A 17,034-nucleotide genomic window follows, 5' to 3' on the forward strand; every position below is an offset into this window, starting at 1 on the left:
TCTTCCTCGAACAGCACACCTGCACATACCCTGAATTTCCCTAGATAGGAAAGAGACAGCATCGGGGCACTCCACTCTTAAATTAAGGCATTAAGAGCTTGATGCTTCAGTTCTGACATACTTGAGGAGTCGCTTGATTGGCATGAACAAAGTTTGTTAGATCAGCCTGTAGTATGCACCTGTACATTAGCCCTCTATAAAGAAAACAATGGATTCTTTTTAGCAGGATGTCATTTGTGCAGTTGGAACTGGTTTGCCACTGGGATAAGGGCTTATTCATGCAAGTTTTGTGTGTGGAAAAAACTAATATTTTTAGTTAACATGCACTGAATTTAAAAACATAACAGATTTGTGCATATTTAACAAACCTTTCAAAATTCTGATGGTCTCTCAACATTCTGGTGATCCTTGATCTTAATGTATTAGAGCACTGATAAAACCAATACAGTACATCAACTCAAGTTGTTTTAAGGGATGTGCTGAGTTTCCACTCCTGAAAATTTAAGATGATAAAAAGAGTGTTGTAAGGGAGAAGCAGTGAATTTTCTACAAGCTGCATGGCTTATCTTTTTGGCTTTCTGATTGTGCCTATTCACACCAGCTTCTTCCTTGCAATCTGCAGCCACTGCATAATTCTGATACATGAAAAGAAGAAACATTTGGCTATGTGATGATGTCAAAAACTGAAATTAGGCATTTCCCACACTCTGAATTGGCTACTTGATAATGCCAAACAGAAAAGGACATGAAGTCAAGTTGGAGTGAAGCAATACTTTCTGCTCTCACTAGGCAAACATTTTTGTCAGATGACATAAATGCTGTGTGGTATTATTGCTTCTCTACTACCACAAATCCATTTCTAGATGGATTTCTACACCTGTAGCCCCCCCCATTTCTACCCCTGTAGCCTTCTTGTGGGAGAAGATACACCTTTTTATATTTGTATACATTTAAAATGGTTATTTGCTACCCCAACAGTTCCAGGAAGGCAATATTTCTACAAAATATGTTGAAAGGAAGACTGCACGGCCTCCAAATATTTTTTTCAGCAAACAAAGAAAGATAATGGGGAGGTTTAAAAAGGAATATGAGTTTCTGTGGGAAAAAAATGTTTGTCCCTTGCCATTTTGTTTTTACAATGCTCTTGGATTTCCATAGTATGTTATGAGAGTAGAAAGCTTTTAAATAAATTTTTCACCTCATGAGAATTGGAGGGAATTCACATTGCTGTTGATGATATCATAGCACTACTCATTAGCTGCTCATGACACCAACATAAAGCGTAGCCCAAACAGTCTTCAATAAGTGATTTTGTTTGAGGAAAATTATATTTTCCTGATGATAAAATATTATGTTCTGAGGAGCAACTAGGAAAGTGTGATTTCCTGGCAACAGGAGCACTTCCTTGAAGACAAGCACCATAGCTGTACATTTATTGAGTAGAAAACCTAATGGGTCTGGAAGACTCTCTTTTGGAAGATTGCCTTTCACCAGCTGGACCAAGTCATCTCAAAAAGCATATATACTTAGTTTGGAGAAAACAGGAATGTCGGCATGGAAAATGGACAACAAATGGTGTAGTGAACGTTGGACTATGGTTGTAATGGAGATTTAATACAATTGGATTAACAGAGAAGATGCAGGAGGAAAAAAGTTAACATAAGGACCCACAAAGGGGAGAAAGGAAGTCCATGGGAATTTATGGAATTCTCTTTTGTTTTTGTTGTTTGACGACTCTTTGTAAATTTCAAAATTTGGAAAATTTTGGATTTATTTTTTAAGGGTGCTACAGATCTGCACAGTTTTCATAGGTGGGTTTGAAGATCTGGTCCAAGAAAGAAAGCCTTACCCTATGAATGTCCCACCAAATCGGAACTTAACTAGTTAGCATCAGAAAGAAACGCCAGAGAATCACCTCATGCATGCTTTGAAGTTGCTATTAGCTCACAAATGGTAATCTGCCAATCCATTATTAAGCAAGATACCTGTTTAAACTTGTATGTTGCTGGTGAGAACCTCAAGCCTGGCCAAATATGCCCTGGAAGTCTCTCTGCCTGGCCCTTGGAACATTCCTCAAACTACACCTGCCTCCCCCCCCCCAGCCACACTCTTCTCCCCTGAAAATGCCCCTCATGACTCCTGTTCCTCACTTTCCTTTGGTAAAAAGGTTCCCCGCTCTGGTATGTGCTTCACCTGTATAGATATACTAACCTTTGTAAAGCTGATTGAGTTTTGTTCTTCTACACTTTTAATACAGCAGTGTCCAAGCCACAATAATAACTGTGTGTTGGGGTTTTTATTCCATGGGCACAGCAGAGAAATGTAGACATGCAAGTAATGGCAGTGGGAAATATCAAGCTGTTACACAGTGTGATGGGCTAAGGTGATACTGGTTAAAGAAATATATGGCTGACCTCATCCTGATGGAATTGGGTAGATTAGAACAATCCATCTGCTCAATGAAATATGGAAATGTATCATCTTGTCTTATGGTCACAGGATAAAATATCCACATTGCTCCAAAGTTTGGACCCTTTGCAAGAACAGAAGTTGTTATAAGAAGGTGTGACACTAATCAAAATAAAAAATCCATGTTCAATTAGAAAGCATCTTGAGGTATTCTGTTCTAAATTTGTGTGTGGATACCTTAGCTGTGGAGCAGAACAGACAGTGACACAGTATGGGAAATACCAGTGTATCAACAGGCTTACAGTTGGTGATCATAAACTTCAGGATGGAATTTAGGCCTGATTTATAGCCCTTGAAAACACACTGATATTTGTCTATCTATTCTTCACGTTCAGTTGGCGCTCCGTATATGCCAGTTCTTTTGGTCTTCATGTGAAATACCTTGGGGTGATTTCTGTTGTTCATTCCCCCTCCCTATATGATTATAACCAGATGGTGAAATATTATTTTTCTTAGGTTAAAGGTACTCAAAGGCAGCAGTTCATACTGACTCAATCTGAGGCTGATGAAGTGGTTTGTATCTTTGGAGACATCTAGATTGAATTATCACAGCACATTATTTTATGTGGTCTCTTGGATCAAATTCCTTGGATAGTATTAAACTGCCTAACAACCAACACACTGCAGGCAAGCTCTGTAGCTGACCTAGATCCCCTTCAAATTACAACCACTGGCATTACCCTTAAAACATATTTTGAAACTTCAGTGGCTTGGATGCAGTTGCTATCTTGAACTAATCTTCTCCAGCCAACAATATAAGCAGAGCAAAAAGGGCAGGTCTTTTGGTTCCCATACATTCCCTGTAGTGAAATTGGGTTGCATTCAACTAACTTTCATTCAGACTAGCTTCTGCCATTGAAATGAATGGGGAAGGTTGTGAGTGCAAGAGCTCTATAGGCATATGAGGCATTTATTTATTACTATCAAGTAGTATTTAAATGTTATGAAATAAATAAATAAATAATAATAATAATAATAATAATAATAATAATAATAATAATAATGAATATCTGAGTATATGTCAATCTCTGAATGGGAGCAACTGGGAATTAGAAAGTACACACGGTTCCTCTGGTTAGTTTTGCTTATTTGTTTTCTGTATTTGTCTCAAGGTAGTTCCTAAGGTGTTAAAAACAAGCTATTATACTGTAAACCATAAAATAATGGAAACGTTGGGTGATAGCCAACCACCTTTCCTATTCAGAGTAGAAATCAATGGGCTGCATTAAATTCGGTGGATCTGCTCTGGGTATGACTAACATGAGATGTAGCCCATCTAAAACACAACACTTCTAGAAATCATTACAGTAACAAATACCACCAATTATCAGAAGGGTCTAAAATAACACAAGTGTGAAAGCAAGCAACAGAAACAGCACATTGAAAGACCAGCTGAAGAAAAGTACTGACATAAATATAAGTAAGTTAGGACTGATGATGATATTTTCTTAAAAGCCCATTTAAAAGTTAGAGAAGGCAAAGACACCCTTGTAAAAGTCAGTGTGTAAGGTGGTTAATTTTAAAACAGAGGCCATACAATTATAAATACAGTTGCCATGACTAGCTCCACGCAACCCAGTGCAGTCCTCTGTGCTTCTGAAGCCTTTGGACCTCATTCCTCACAATAGCCCCAGCACTCAAATCTGACCTGCCCTTGGCTTCTGTATCTTTCATGAGGAAATCACGCTGGGTTCCAAATCAACAGATGTCCAAGCGAAAATTTGAATCTGATTTTGCAGACAAGTCTCCAAAACACATGTCACATTTTGAAGCGGCAGATAGATCTCTTAAAATAAAAAAAGGAGAAGGGATGTAGCCCATCTCATGTACAAATGCATTTCCAAGGTAATGACTGGGATGCATAAGAATGTTTGCACATGCCATGCACTTCCCCCCAATCTTTTCATTGGAGTTGTACAGCAATTTTGTGCCGGTTCCTTATTGCCAGACCACTTTTTGGCACTGGAGGGAGTTTGAAAATTGGCTTGTGGTTTGGCTTTGGGAGCTGCTGCAGCAAAAACAGATATTAAAAAAGCCAAAGTGTGCACACCCTATCTGATTTGCCTGTTCAGCTGGCTCCTCTAGAATGTGACTGCTAGGTGTAATCCAATATAAAAGTTATGCATTTTAGAGCCTTGCAGGTAGCTATGGGGCTGGATCACACAACCAACAGTTGTCCATTTTATTTAGTCATTTTATTATTCTCAAAACAAGACCTTCCCAAAGATAACATTCTGTTATTTTTCAGTCAACAGCTATGTGCTCAACCTTTCTGTATTAAAAAAAAACAGCATTCAGTGTGCAAAATTCACAGATGCCCTCTTCAACTGATTCTATTCATACATGGCACTCATTACAGGTTTTTGAAGGTTTGTTTTTTTTCCTATTAAATATCAGAAACAGCTTTGCTTCAATGTGGGGAAATGAGACACTCAACGCTACCAGATTTAATATTCATCTTGTAGCCCATTGGCTGTGGTCCTTGTCCATGATAGATTGTTTTGCCAGAAATGAAATATCATAATGAATTAGTGTTGAAAAAGTGTGAAGTCCTCCTTCTCACCAACAAGACCAAATAGCATGACACAGTATTTGGGACATTTAAAGGAACTAAAGGAAATGAAATTCCTCAATGACTTCTGAACACCAGCCACAAATATTGCATACTCAAATGAAAACAATTTTCTAAGATCAGCTATGGAAAATATTTGGATCCTATTTAGACACTAAAATTGTACATCATAATATGCATATTCATCCATTTTTATTATATTAGTTGATTATAAGTGTCTTTCCTTAGAGAACTGGCTACAGTCTAAATTACCCATGCAAGAGACATTTATTTGGCTTCAAGAATACAGATGAGTGAATCTGCCAATAATGGTTCCTTTGCGTTTTCCGTTTTTCCATTTTTAAGTTCAGTTCTCCATATTTCCATATCAGTTTGGCGGTGGTGGTTATTGTTTTTTATTTAAAAAAACCTTCTTGAAAGTTTACAACCATTTTAGTGCAAATTTCTCAGACATTTTGTATAAAAGTTCACTTACTATACACATTTTTGCAAAACTATTTCCCCTAAAAGAATGCATTTCTTATTTTTTCTATATGCAAACATAGTCATACTTTACACTAGCATATGCATTTTCCTACATATTATACTCATTGAACTGCACTGCAAAATTTAGAGATGTGCAAATGTGGAACAATGGTTGTGTTTCGGTTGGCATCTTGTTTGGGGAAGCACAAATTAGGTAAATTCACCTTTAAATGAGGACTGAATTGAATCCTCCCCCATCCCCAATTTAAGAGGCACTTCATTTGAAAACTTAAAATAGTTTGCAAACACTAATTAAAGCAGGGAACACCTTATGGTGTGATGACAGCTATCATAGTTAAAACTGGTGTAGCCTGCCTGGAGCCCAAAAACAAATTATATGCAGATATCGCTAACATCTGCTTTGATGCTAAAAACAATACTGTGCACAACACACTAAGCATTGTTCTTGTCTAAGCTATTTTAAAATGTTTGGAGGTGCCTCAAAGCACTGGCTAAATGAGTTGCTCACAGCAGTAGCAGATAGCATGGTGGCCTTCCTCTGGCTGGGTTTCTGCTGCACACTGGGATGGAGAGAGAGGATGGTGTGATGTGGCAGCAAGAACAGCATTAGTTGAACCAATCCAGAACTCCTGCTGGTGCAACTGTACTGTGCCCCCCTTCCCTCCACCTTGCCCCTTGTTTCTTGGTAGATCAGCCCCAAAGTCCAGTCTGCTGTTGGATCACAGTTTTCTTTTCTTTTTCAAAATTATTTTAAATTTTATTTTGACAATGTAATAATCATAAAAAAGAATAAAAATCTGCACCCCACCACTGAGACCATTCCATTGTAACTATAAAGGTAACGGGACCCCTGACCATTAGGTCCAGTCATGACCGACTCTGGGGTTGCAGTGTTCATCTCGCTTTATTGGCCAAGGGAGCCGGCGTACAGCTTCCAGTCATGTGGCCAGCATGACTAAGCCGCTTCTGGCGAACCAGAGCAGTGCATGGAAATGCCGTTTAGCTTCCCGCCAGAGCAGTACCTATTTATCTACTTGCACTTTGACGTGCTTTCGAACTGCTAGGTTGGCAGGAGCAGGGACCGAGCAACGGGAGATTACCCCGTCGCGGGGATTCGAACCGCTGACCTTCTGATTGGCAAGTCCTAGGCTCTGTGGTTTAACCCACAGTGCCACATACAACCTCCCAAAATTTCGACACCTCTTGCAATGGTTTGACCCCTTTCTGTTTTAACAGTACAAAATTCTACCAACGCCCTGCATATCTCCTCAAAATCATTTCTCCTGCATATTCCCCGTCTTACCTTAATAAAAGGTAAAGGTAAAGGTACCCCTGCCCGTACGGGCCAGTCGTGTCCGACTCTAGGGTTGTGTGCTCATCTCGCTCTAGAGGCCGTGAACAAGTGCTGTCCGAAGACACTTCCGGGTCATGTGGCCAGCGTGACGAAGCTGCAGCTGGCGAGCCAGCACCAGTGCAGCACATAGAAACGCCGTTTACCTTCCCGCTATAAAGCGGTCCCTATTTATCTACTAGCACTTAAGAGTGCTTTCGAACTGCTAGGTGGGCAGGAGCTGGGACCGAACGACGGGAGCTCACCCCGCCGCGGGGATTCGAACTGCCGACCATACGATCGGCAAGTCCTAAAGGTTAATCATTAATAGTTATAGCCCACACCTCTTTATACCATTCTTCCATTTTATATTCTGCTTGCCCCTTCCACTTTCTAGCTATAATAATTTGTGCAGCTGTCAATAATTTTGTGAGCAAGTCCTTCATAGCCTGTGAACGTTCCACCCCATCGTATATTTATAATAATGGTACCTCTGGAATTTTGGTCAGCTTTAACACAGTGATTTCTGTTATCTTCTTGAACACACTTTGCCAATAAATAAATAAACAAATGTACATCTTTAAACCCCCACCACATGTGAACATAATTCCGTGGCATCCCCTCCAACATAATGCTGAATATTCCTTGTTTATTAGATTTAATCTGACTGGTGTTAAATACCATCTCTAAACTAATTTATAATAATTTTCTTTTATTATAGACAACATTTTCAACATACGATTCTCCCATATTTTCCTCCAGCTTTGACTATCTATCTGCCCTTTTGTCTCCTTTCCCCACACCACTTTTAATTGATCTTCTTGACCCTCCATTTCTACTAATGTTTTATAAATTTCACAATGATGGAACTGAACGACTTTGTTATAATGGATTTGTGAAAGTGGTTTCCCATCAGCTTTAGTTCATGATCAATAATCTCCTTCAGTAGCCAGAGCCCATCCTCTAACATTTACCTGCTGCCATTGCAGAGTTCATCAAAGGGATAGGAGGCAGCACTGAAGTTCCCCTCTGTCGTGCCTACATACCAGCTGCCATTGTTGAGGCTGACAGAGGGAGAAGAAGCGACTCCTCCCTTGTGCTCACTCACATCCACGTCTTGCTGGATTCACTGCCTGTCATGCAGATATGAAGGGCTTTGGACAACAGGTAGTCAAGTCAGTCTAATCACATCTAAAAGGCTCCAATTTTAAAAATCTTTCCCAAAAGCAGAAAAAACATTTCCATGGACTGAGGGCTTAGAGCATCAAAGCCAGGAGTTGGATTTGAGGTGGCATGGAGGAAGGCATAAGGCCCAAGGATAATTTTGGTGGATGGGCAAAGAATGGATCACAGGTGGATGGGTAAAACAACGATCACTGTGGATCTGGAAACACTGCAAGAACTGGAAATCATTTGAAAGCACAGTGTTCCTGGAAAATGTTTGTGTGTTTCTTCTGTATATGCAGCTAATTGTCTTTTATAAGCCACTTGGGAGAGGTTAGCCCTGCAAGTCAGCACAAAACTATGTCACATAAATAAATAAATTTTCTGACCTTGTTTAGAATTGAACTGACAGTTTTAAGAAGAGATGAGCCCACATTAATGCAATTAATGATCAAAGTTCTGTTTTAAGACTTCCACGATGACTTTATTTGGGAGATTTATACCTTTTCATCAAAAGCAAAAGATCATAGTCTCTGGCAACTGCCTGCCTGCTAATAAATACAAGCCTGTTCTAATATGTTTCCCTATTCCTTTGTGGCATTGCAGAAATCTTGATCCAGTTTGGAACCGCACATACAGCCATCAACCTTCAACTCAACTGCACAGTTTTCTCTAACGATGCAGCATCTTGAGAAGAAGATTCTTCATCACAGAATCTCCCGCAGAGCTTTTAAAGGCAACTTGGCTTAGCTTGACTATTGCGTGCTAAGTGTTTTTCATTAATTTTATTACCACCCTGCTAATGAAGACAGATGTCAGGTGGCAACTAGTTTATCCAGATAGTATAAGATGTTATTTGACTACCCAATTTATTAGTGATGGTGATTCATTGCCATGACAATAGAGAAAAACAGATGACTTGGAATTTATGATGAGGCAATTCTGCATCTCAGCCTTTTAATGAATCACTATTTTCCCACCCTCCCATGACCTAATTTTCAAAATGGTGTACATATATTAAATGATTTGATGAGGATGATGTCTATTAATCTTCTAATTTCCCTCCCAGTTTCTTCTAGGAAAGCATCAGTTGCTGAAGGGAGAATATCAGACGCAGGTGGGACCTTGAAGTCCAGAAGGACATTCAATGAGAAGGTTGTTTATGTATGCCTAAATTTGAATTACTTTGATGGGTTTTTTAAAAAAGGAAATAGAACTGTGGCAATCATATATGCACACTAATACTTTCTGTTACTATATGTATAGCTCATGTTTAGGTATGGTTAGGTGCAGGGCAATCCTATACATATCTCCCACTCTGGAAGCCCAATACTTTGTTGGGCAAAGTGCCATTTGGGCTCAATTTGAGGAAGATAAATCCATTGTACTGGCACTGGGTGCTGGCTATTCTGATCAATAACAGAAGAAAAAGGAGGAGCAGGAACAGGAAAGGGAGGAAGGAAGTTGTATGCACCAGAGCTGGAGAAGATAAAGGGGGCGGGAAATTCAGTGCTCTTTTAGTTGTTCTGCCTGTGCAAGCATTTGAGCTTCCAGATGGACCGGTAACCCCTCTGCTTCTCCCATGTGCTATTCTGGGGGTTTTTCTTGGTCCCTCAAGAGCCATTGGGGGAGGTGGAGGGTGCACATGGCAGCAGTGGAGGGATGAAAGCCCTATTTAGCAATCTTTGTGCAGTGCTTCTACTGGTTGGAATTCCACCCTGTGTTCCTTAAAAAATTGAGATATCCTATTTCTTTGCCAGTGCCTAACTACCCACCCCAAGTTCAGCATACATTGAGTCCAGAAACCTGAATGTAAACCCCACCTCTCCCAAGGTGGCCTTGAATGTCTTTCTCATCATCTCCCCATCTGTAAAATGGCCATACAGTCAGGGCTTTTTTTCCAGCCGGAACTCACTGGCACCTCTCAGATGGGCTCCATCGCCATTATAAGAGAACAAGGGAGGTATTCATAGTGAGTTCAGGAACCTATTTTTCTAGAAAAACAACACTGTATTTTTTCTAGAAAAATAGCACTGTTTACAGTTATTGTGATGAAGAATCCAACCAAGTACAAACAGCCAAATTAAAACAGGCAGTGTTTACTTTACACATCATGACAATAACAAAAATACTATAAGCCCTTCGTTTCTAGTCACAATGATACAATACTAATATACTGCTCCATTTTTTAAAAGACAAAGTTTCTGTTGCATAGATACAGGTCTCTCCTGCTTCTAAAGACCACACATATTTTTGGCATTTCTGCAGCGACCTTTTCCTTTTAGATTAGGTGAACAAATTAAATGCTGCTTTCAAAAAAGGAGTTTGCCCCATTGATTTGTATAATAGAATCATATTTTCTGCACTATATCCATTCCCCTCTTCATGTAGCCTAACATCTAATTTAGACTCTTGACTGCCTTTCTCTATTGAATTTGAAGAGATGTCTTCATTGAACTGCCCATCCACAATGACACTAAGATCAGAGAAGTTTACAACTAATTCACATCTCATCAGAGTGCAAGAACAGTTTAATGTGCACATTCCCAAGCAAATTACATCACAGGACAGAGAACTCCATCTGCCAATATTCTGGTGGTGTTCTAGTTTTGCTATGTATTTCATAAGGCTGCAGCTGCTTTTCACTAATTTTTATGCTCTACAAATTGATTAATAACACCAGCTATAACGTTTGTCCCATTGGGTACTCCATTATATTGCTGTTTCATACAGCAAAGTGGTCATTTGTTCTTTTCTCGCTCTTTTTTTTTGTCCTTATCTCTTCATTTTAATCCATGACAGAACTTTTAGCTCTTAATTAACCATTTAACAATTTTCTTTAATAGATATTTTTGTGCAATATTATCAAGCCTTAGGGGAGACTAAATAAATTATATTCACCAGCTCTCAGCAACCCACAAGGGGGGGGGATACCCCTTGCACAGTAGCCATGCTGTTTTCTTTCTGATAATATTAACCTTTTCAGGACTTTTTGCATTGTCTAATTAAACTGAGCCCAAATAACAACAACAACAACAATAATAATAAGTTCAATAAATCCATGCCAATTAAAAACAGCATAAGAGAGAGAACTTGAACAGTCTCTCAGGATGCTGAAATTCCAGGAGTAGCCTTCTCAGTAATGTAAACATCTTGGAGCAAAACCTACAACCCACGGTTTGGGAGGTGATGTGCAGCACAGAGACAGCTTAACAACTTCTGTGTCAGGTTATCGAGAGCTCTGCTGGTTAGCCAGACACAAGCAGAGTTTTAAAATAGAAGGAAGTAACTGCAGTGTGATCTATGTGGGGCTACCTTTGAAGGTGACCCGGAAACTACCATTAATCCAGAATGTGGCAGCTAGACTGGTGATTGAGAGTGGCCACCAAGACCGTATCACACCAGTCCTGAAAGACCTACATTGGCTCCCAGTACGTTTCTGAGCACAATTCAAAGTGTTGGTGCTGACCTTTAAAGCCCTAAACCGCCTCATATACCTGAAGGAGTGTCTCTACCCCAATCGTTCAACCCTGACACTGAGATCCAGTGCCGAGGGCCTTCTGGCGGTTCCCTCACTGTGAAAAGGGAAACTACAGGGAATCAGGCAGAGGGCCTTCTTGGTTGTGGCACCCGTCCTGTGGAACGCCCTCCCATCAGATGTCAAGGAAATAAACAACTATCTGACTTTTAGAAGATAGAAGACAGCCCTGTTTAGGGAAGTTTTTAATGTTTGATGTTTTATCGTGTTTTTAATATTCTGTTGGGAGCTGCCCAGAGTGGCTGGGGAACCCAGTCAGATGGGTGGGGTATGTATGTATAAATAAATAAATAAATAAATAAATAAATAAATATTTAGAAGCAACAAATGAGAAAATGGTACCATTGACAACCTTTGGCCATTTAATACGTTATTTTGATGGTGTGCATCAAAGAGGGGAGGAGTGACAGCTTTCAGAAGAGCTGAATGTGCTGATTACCACCAACCCTATGGTTGTCTGACAGAGCTGTTATGTTATAACTGTAACCCTGTACATATACTTATGATATGAAAATTAAGTGTGTGTGTGTATACATACACACACACACACACACACACACCACTCTGGCTGCCTGATTGAGCTGTTATACTATAACAGTATCCCTGTAAATATAGTTATGAAATGAGAACTGGATACATATTTTTAAAATAATTAATTCCAACATTTAATCAACTGCCTTTATCTCCTTATCAGAAATATGTTGCCTTCATCCTAGAGCCTCTGAAGTGGCCTTTACTCAAAGCAACGCTCTATAATCCCTGAGCCATGGCCTTACACTGCACCCCCCTCCCACCCCCATTGCACTGAGAACACATAGGATGGCCTTTCCATTGTCACTGATAGCTGCCTGATATTATCCTGGCTCTTTTGTCCACATCACTGGTGTTCTGAACAGCCTTGGCACTCCGTATGCAGGGAATCCCCTGCAGCCTGCCTCTATCTGAAAGAAGCACATTTGCCATTCTTTGTTGCTGCAGTTCCTCCTCCAAGGATCTCACTTATCCCTCTCAGGCACATTTGCCACTTCAAATCTCTCCCCCGCTGGGACACTGGCTTTATATTCCTACAACCTGTTTGCTTGGGCTAGAGAGGGGAGGTGGGTAGAAACGGCTTGCAGAGCACTTTTAAGGTGCCGAAAAACAAAACAAAAAACTGCTGTGTGTTTGAAAACGATCTGCATGGAAGGGTTTAAAAATTGCTCCTCCACAGGGCTATGATGAATGCTGAAATGGCCATAGCTCAGTGACAGAGAGCCCATGTTCTGCATGCAAAGGGTCTCAGATTTAGCCCGGTAAGGCTGGGAAAGGCCTTGAAGCCTGTGGAGACCCACTGCTCATCATTGTGGTCAATGCTGAGCTAGAAGGATCGATGATCTGACTTGGCAGAACAAATATTCCTTCTTCAATATTTGCTTTGTAATTACTTCGCCCAGCAGAGCCAAATTGCCAAAGCAAAGCAACACTCACCTTATTGAACATGTACAACAGATGAATCTCTTCATGTATCGGTGAGCCACCATAAATTCATGGAAGATAAAGCTGTCAATGACAATTAGTCCCCTGATGGCTATAGTCTACTTCCCGGATCATAGACATGAAAGCCTCTGAATGGTGCTTGCTAGGGAAAAACAATGTGAGAGGGCTATTGTGCTCAGGTCCTGAGTGTGGTATTTCTGTAGGCATCTAGTTGGCCTGGACTAGATTGGTTTGGCCCAGTAGAGATCTTTTTATGATCTTAATTCCACTGAAAATGTTAGAAGCTATTTCTACTTAATACCCTTAAACCCAGCAGCAGTTTGCCCTGGCAGAAGATCTGATGGGTACTTTGGCACAAAAATGAGAGAAAGCAAAGTTTTCCAAAAAGTCGTCCAATCTTTAGGAACATAAGAAGGAACCTGATGGATTGGGTCACAGGTGCATTTACACATTGTGGCCAATCCGATGCATCATACAGAACATGAGTGCCATAGCCCTCTCCTGCTTCACATCCCCAGCAATTCTACTCACGAGACACACCATCTCTGATGCCATTGTGAGCAGGGATGTGCTTCCTCACTGGTCTTCACAGAGCAGTGCTCTTATCGGATGCTGCTTCTGTGTCATTTAAAACAACAACAAGATTCCTGCTCTTAGAAACAGAGAAATTGCCACATAACCAGCAAATTTTAGGAAGGTGATAACATAAAATACAGTGGTACCTCAGTTTATGAACTTAATCCATTCCAGAAGTCCGTTCTTAAACCGAATCTGTTCTTAAACTGAGGCGCGCTTTCCCTAATGAGGCTTCCTGCTGCCAGGGCCCTTCCACCGTTCGGATTCTATTCTTAGACCAAGGTAAAGTTCTCAAACTGGGACACTATTTCCGGTTCTGCGGAGTTTGTAAACCAAATCATTCTTAAACCGGACTGTTCTTAAACTGAGGTATCGCTGTAAGGTATCTAGAGTTAGGATATCTGAGACAGATTTTTTTTAATGTATTTTTTATTAAAGATTTTCTTGGTGTATAAAAATATGTGCAATCTCTCTCTTTTTTGCATGTAACATTTTTTTACAGATCAATTTTGTTTGTTGAGACATTAGGAAGAAAAGGGGGGAGAGGTGGAGGGGGGAGAGGTGAATGGGGGTGGCATCAGGTGGCAATGTTTCCATTTTACTTAATATATGTGGGGTTTTGTGTCAACGTCGCTTGTATAGGTGCTTTGCTATTCAATTATGTTCCTTTTGTGGTGAGAGAAGTTGGGATTGGCCTAGGGCGTGGTTGTTCATTTGTGATTGGCTGTGGTGATCTTTGTTTTCATGTGTAAGTGGGGTGGGTGGGTGTTTTGGGTCATGTTAGCCATATTGATTTATATGCTGTTGGTGGATTTTTGTCGTTGTCTTGTTGGGCTGTGTATGTGATGAAGGGGAGCCATACCGGGGTGAAGGCGTCTTCTTCTATTTGTCCCTGTATCAGTTTAAGTTGATTGGTTAATTTTTCTAGTAAGGCTGTTTCCCATACTATTTGGTACCATTGGTCCATGCTTACTCCTGACAAGTCTCTCCAGTGTCTGGCTATGATGCTTCTGGCTGCTGAGAGTAGGTTTCTGGTTTCTCTTCAGAGCGTATAAATCTTTCGCCTTTTTACTGAGACAGATCTGATTGGCTGGGCAGGGGTGAGAGGAGCATGGTCACTCCTGTCTAGGGCTGCCAGGATGTCTAAGTCGGAATTGACGTCTGGGGGGAATTTCCAAAAGGCGGCACTTTGTCCTGGATTTTAGGCAAGTCAATCGCTCTCTGTTTTTCCTTTAAAATGTTGGGGTCTTCCTAAAAAAAGCTCAGTAACTTTTGAGGTGTCCTGGTTTTCACTTTTTGAAATATGGCAACCCTACTTTTACCTCACCTGAAAAATCAGCTACATGAGGCGATGTTTCTTTGTGGTGCAAAACTTTTCACAACGTGCACTCCCACATTTCAGCTTAATGTGACCACACATGGAGCTCCTGTGTACACAGAAACTTATCCATTGCCTTTATTGGAGTAACTGTTCCCTACATATGGCTACTTATTCACATGCGATCTCGGTGTGCACATCAGGATGCTTGCAGGTCTCTGGGTCCAGGCAAACCATCTAATATCTCTGTGTTAGTCACTGAATTCCACTAATTTATTCTCTATTCACAGAAACAGTTGCTTGTACTGATGCTATTGTTGCTGGAGATACCACCATATAAAAGAAGCTTGGTTCTGTGGACAGTTAGCTGGATTTATGGCAGAGGTGGCAGAACCTCTGTTCAAATCCCAGTTTCTGCGTAGCTGGCCTTAGTAAGCCTCAGTTTCCCAGAAGACATAGAAAAATAATTGGGAGCCACAGTGCAAGGATGTTCATAGGTGACAATACACAGTTATACATGAGTGATATTAACTGTCCACCTTAGCCTGAGAGAGCAGAGGAGTAAGGAGGATCCCAAATGACACAGTTCAATATGGTGAATTGAGCAGTCTGGCTTGGATGCTCACCTGTATCCCATCAGCTCTGACCGTTTGTTGGGTGCTTTGTGAGCAGTTCCAGATCCAAGTGTCAGGAAGTGTGTGTGCATCTTCCCGATTGCTTAATTCAGGCAAGCAGCCAGGGTATCTGTCACACAGCACTTTCATTCATGGGAGAGAAAAGAAAATGGAAATGGTATTCTGTATAGAAAGCAATCATGGACACAATGCAGCCATCTTTGGACACAACAACTGTAGATGGAAAAGGAACAAATTGTAACTTTTTCTCTCTCCCATCCCATCCTCACATGACCAAATGTACACCACTGTATACTGGCCATCACTTCTCATGAAGGCTGGACTAAAACTTGACCTTTATTTTCCTGAAAATAACCTCTCTCGCAGCCACATGAAAATAGGGTGAATTTTCTGTTGCTTTTGGTGGATGGGGAGAAACATGTCTGAAACATTCAAGGGGTGTGGGTTACTGCTTACCTTACTTAGGTAGTAATGAGGAATGGAGCTCTAAGGTGGCTGTGGGGCTTCCATTTCCCCCTTGCTATGGGAAGAACCACATGGCACCATAAGTGGCACTGGGCTTTTTTAAAAGTTAAAAAATGTGCGGGAGGGGATAGAAAAATTTCCATCCACTCTATAAGATCAGTTGAGGTAAGCAGCAACTTCCACCCGCCAAACTGGAGGGGAGGGGAGAGATTTGTCCTCTCTCAGAGTGTGGTGATGTTTGTGGTTGTGATCCTTACTTCAAATGAAGGATTGAAAAATACAACTTCCAAATTTGCACTCAACTCTCCTTATGACAGAGGGCACCTGCCTGTGCTTTCCACATACCCTCAGAGTTGTTCCCCTTGTCCCCAGAGCTCTAGACCACAACTTACTTTTCAGCACTGTCAGAATCTTTAAAGCAGGGTTTGAAATTTCCAGAACTGCAACATTTGACCCAAACTCCAGTTTTTCTGAATGTTGGCAGGCAGTTCAAAGCGAATTTCTACTGTCTCTTTCCAATAAAAAAGCACAAAGAAGTATAATTTCTGTTTTGATTGATATAATGTGCTGAGAGACAGGCTGCCTGCTACTGTCTGTCTGTCTCTTTTACACACACTTACATGCAGGGGGAGGGGGGTTAATCTAGCATCAGATTTAACTGGAAGCCCTCTCTTGCTCAATATTTTCAGATCGTTTGCCAAAGGCACACACAGTCAGCTGGCTGGTCCCTGCTTAGTACTCAAATGCCAGGCCCTCTTTGTTCTGCCAGAGTTCCCCCATCTTTATATAACCTTCTTTTTACTTCCACTTTTACTAACCCTTCTTTCTGAAGTTCTTATTTTTGAAAGAGAAACTTTGTACAGGCCAGAGTCTAATCTAGCTTCCTTTAACTACTTCTGTTCCTTTCTCCTATAAAATTTTCTTTTGCCATGAACCGCTGGAGTGGTTTTGCTCTGAAGTCTGTGATACAAGGTGTGGTGAGCCAAATATTTGTGTAGAGCAAGA

The sequence above is a fragment of the Podarcis melisellensis genome (genome assembly GCF_964234715.1).
Source record: "Podarcis melisellensis genome assembly, chromosome: 1".
Taxonomy (NCBI): Eukaryota; Metazoa; Chordata; class Lepidosauria; order Squamata; family Lacertidae; genus Podarcis; species Podarcis melisellensis.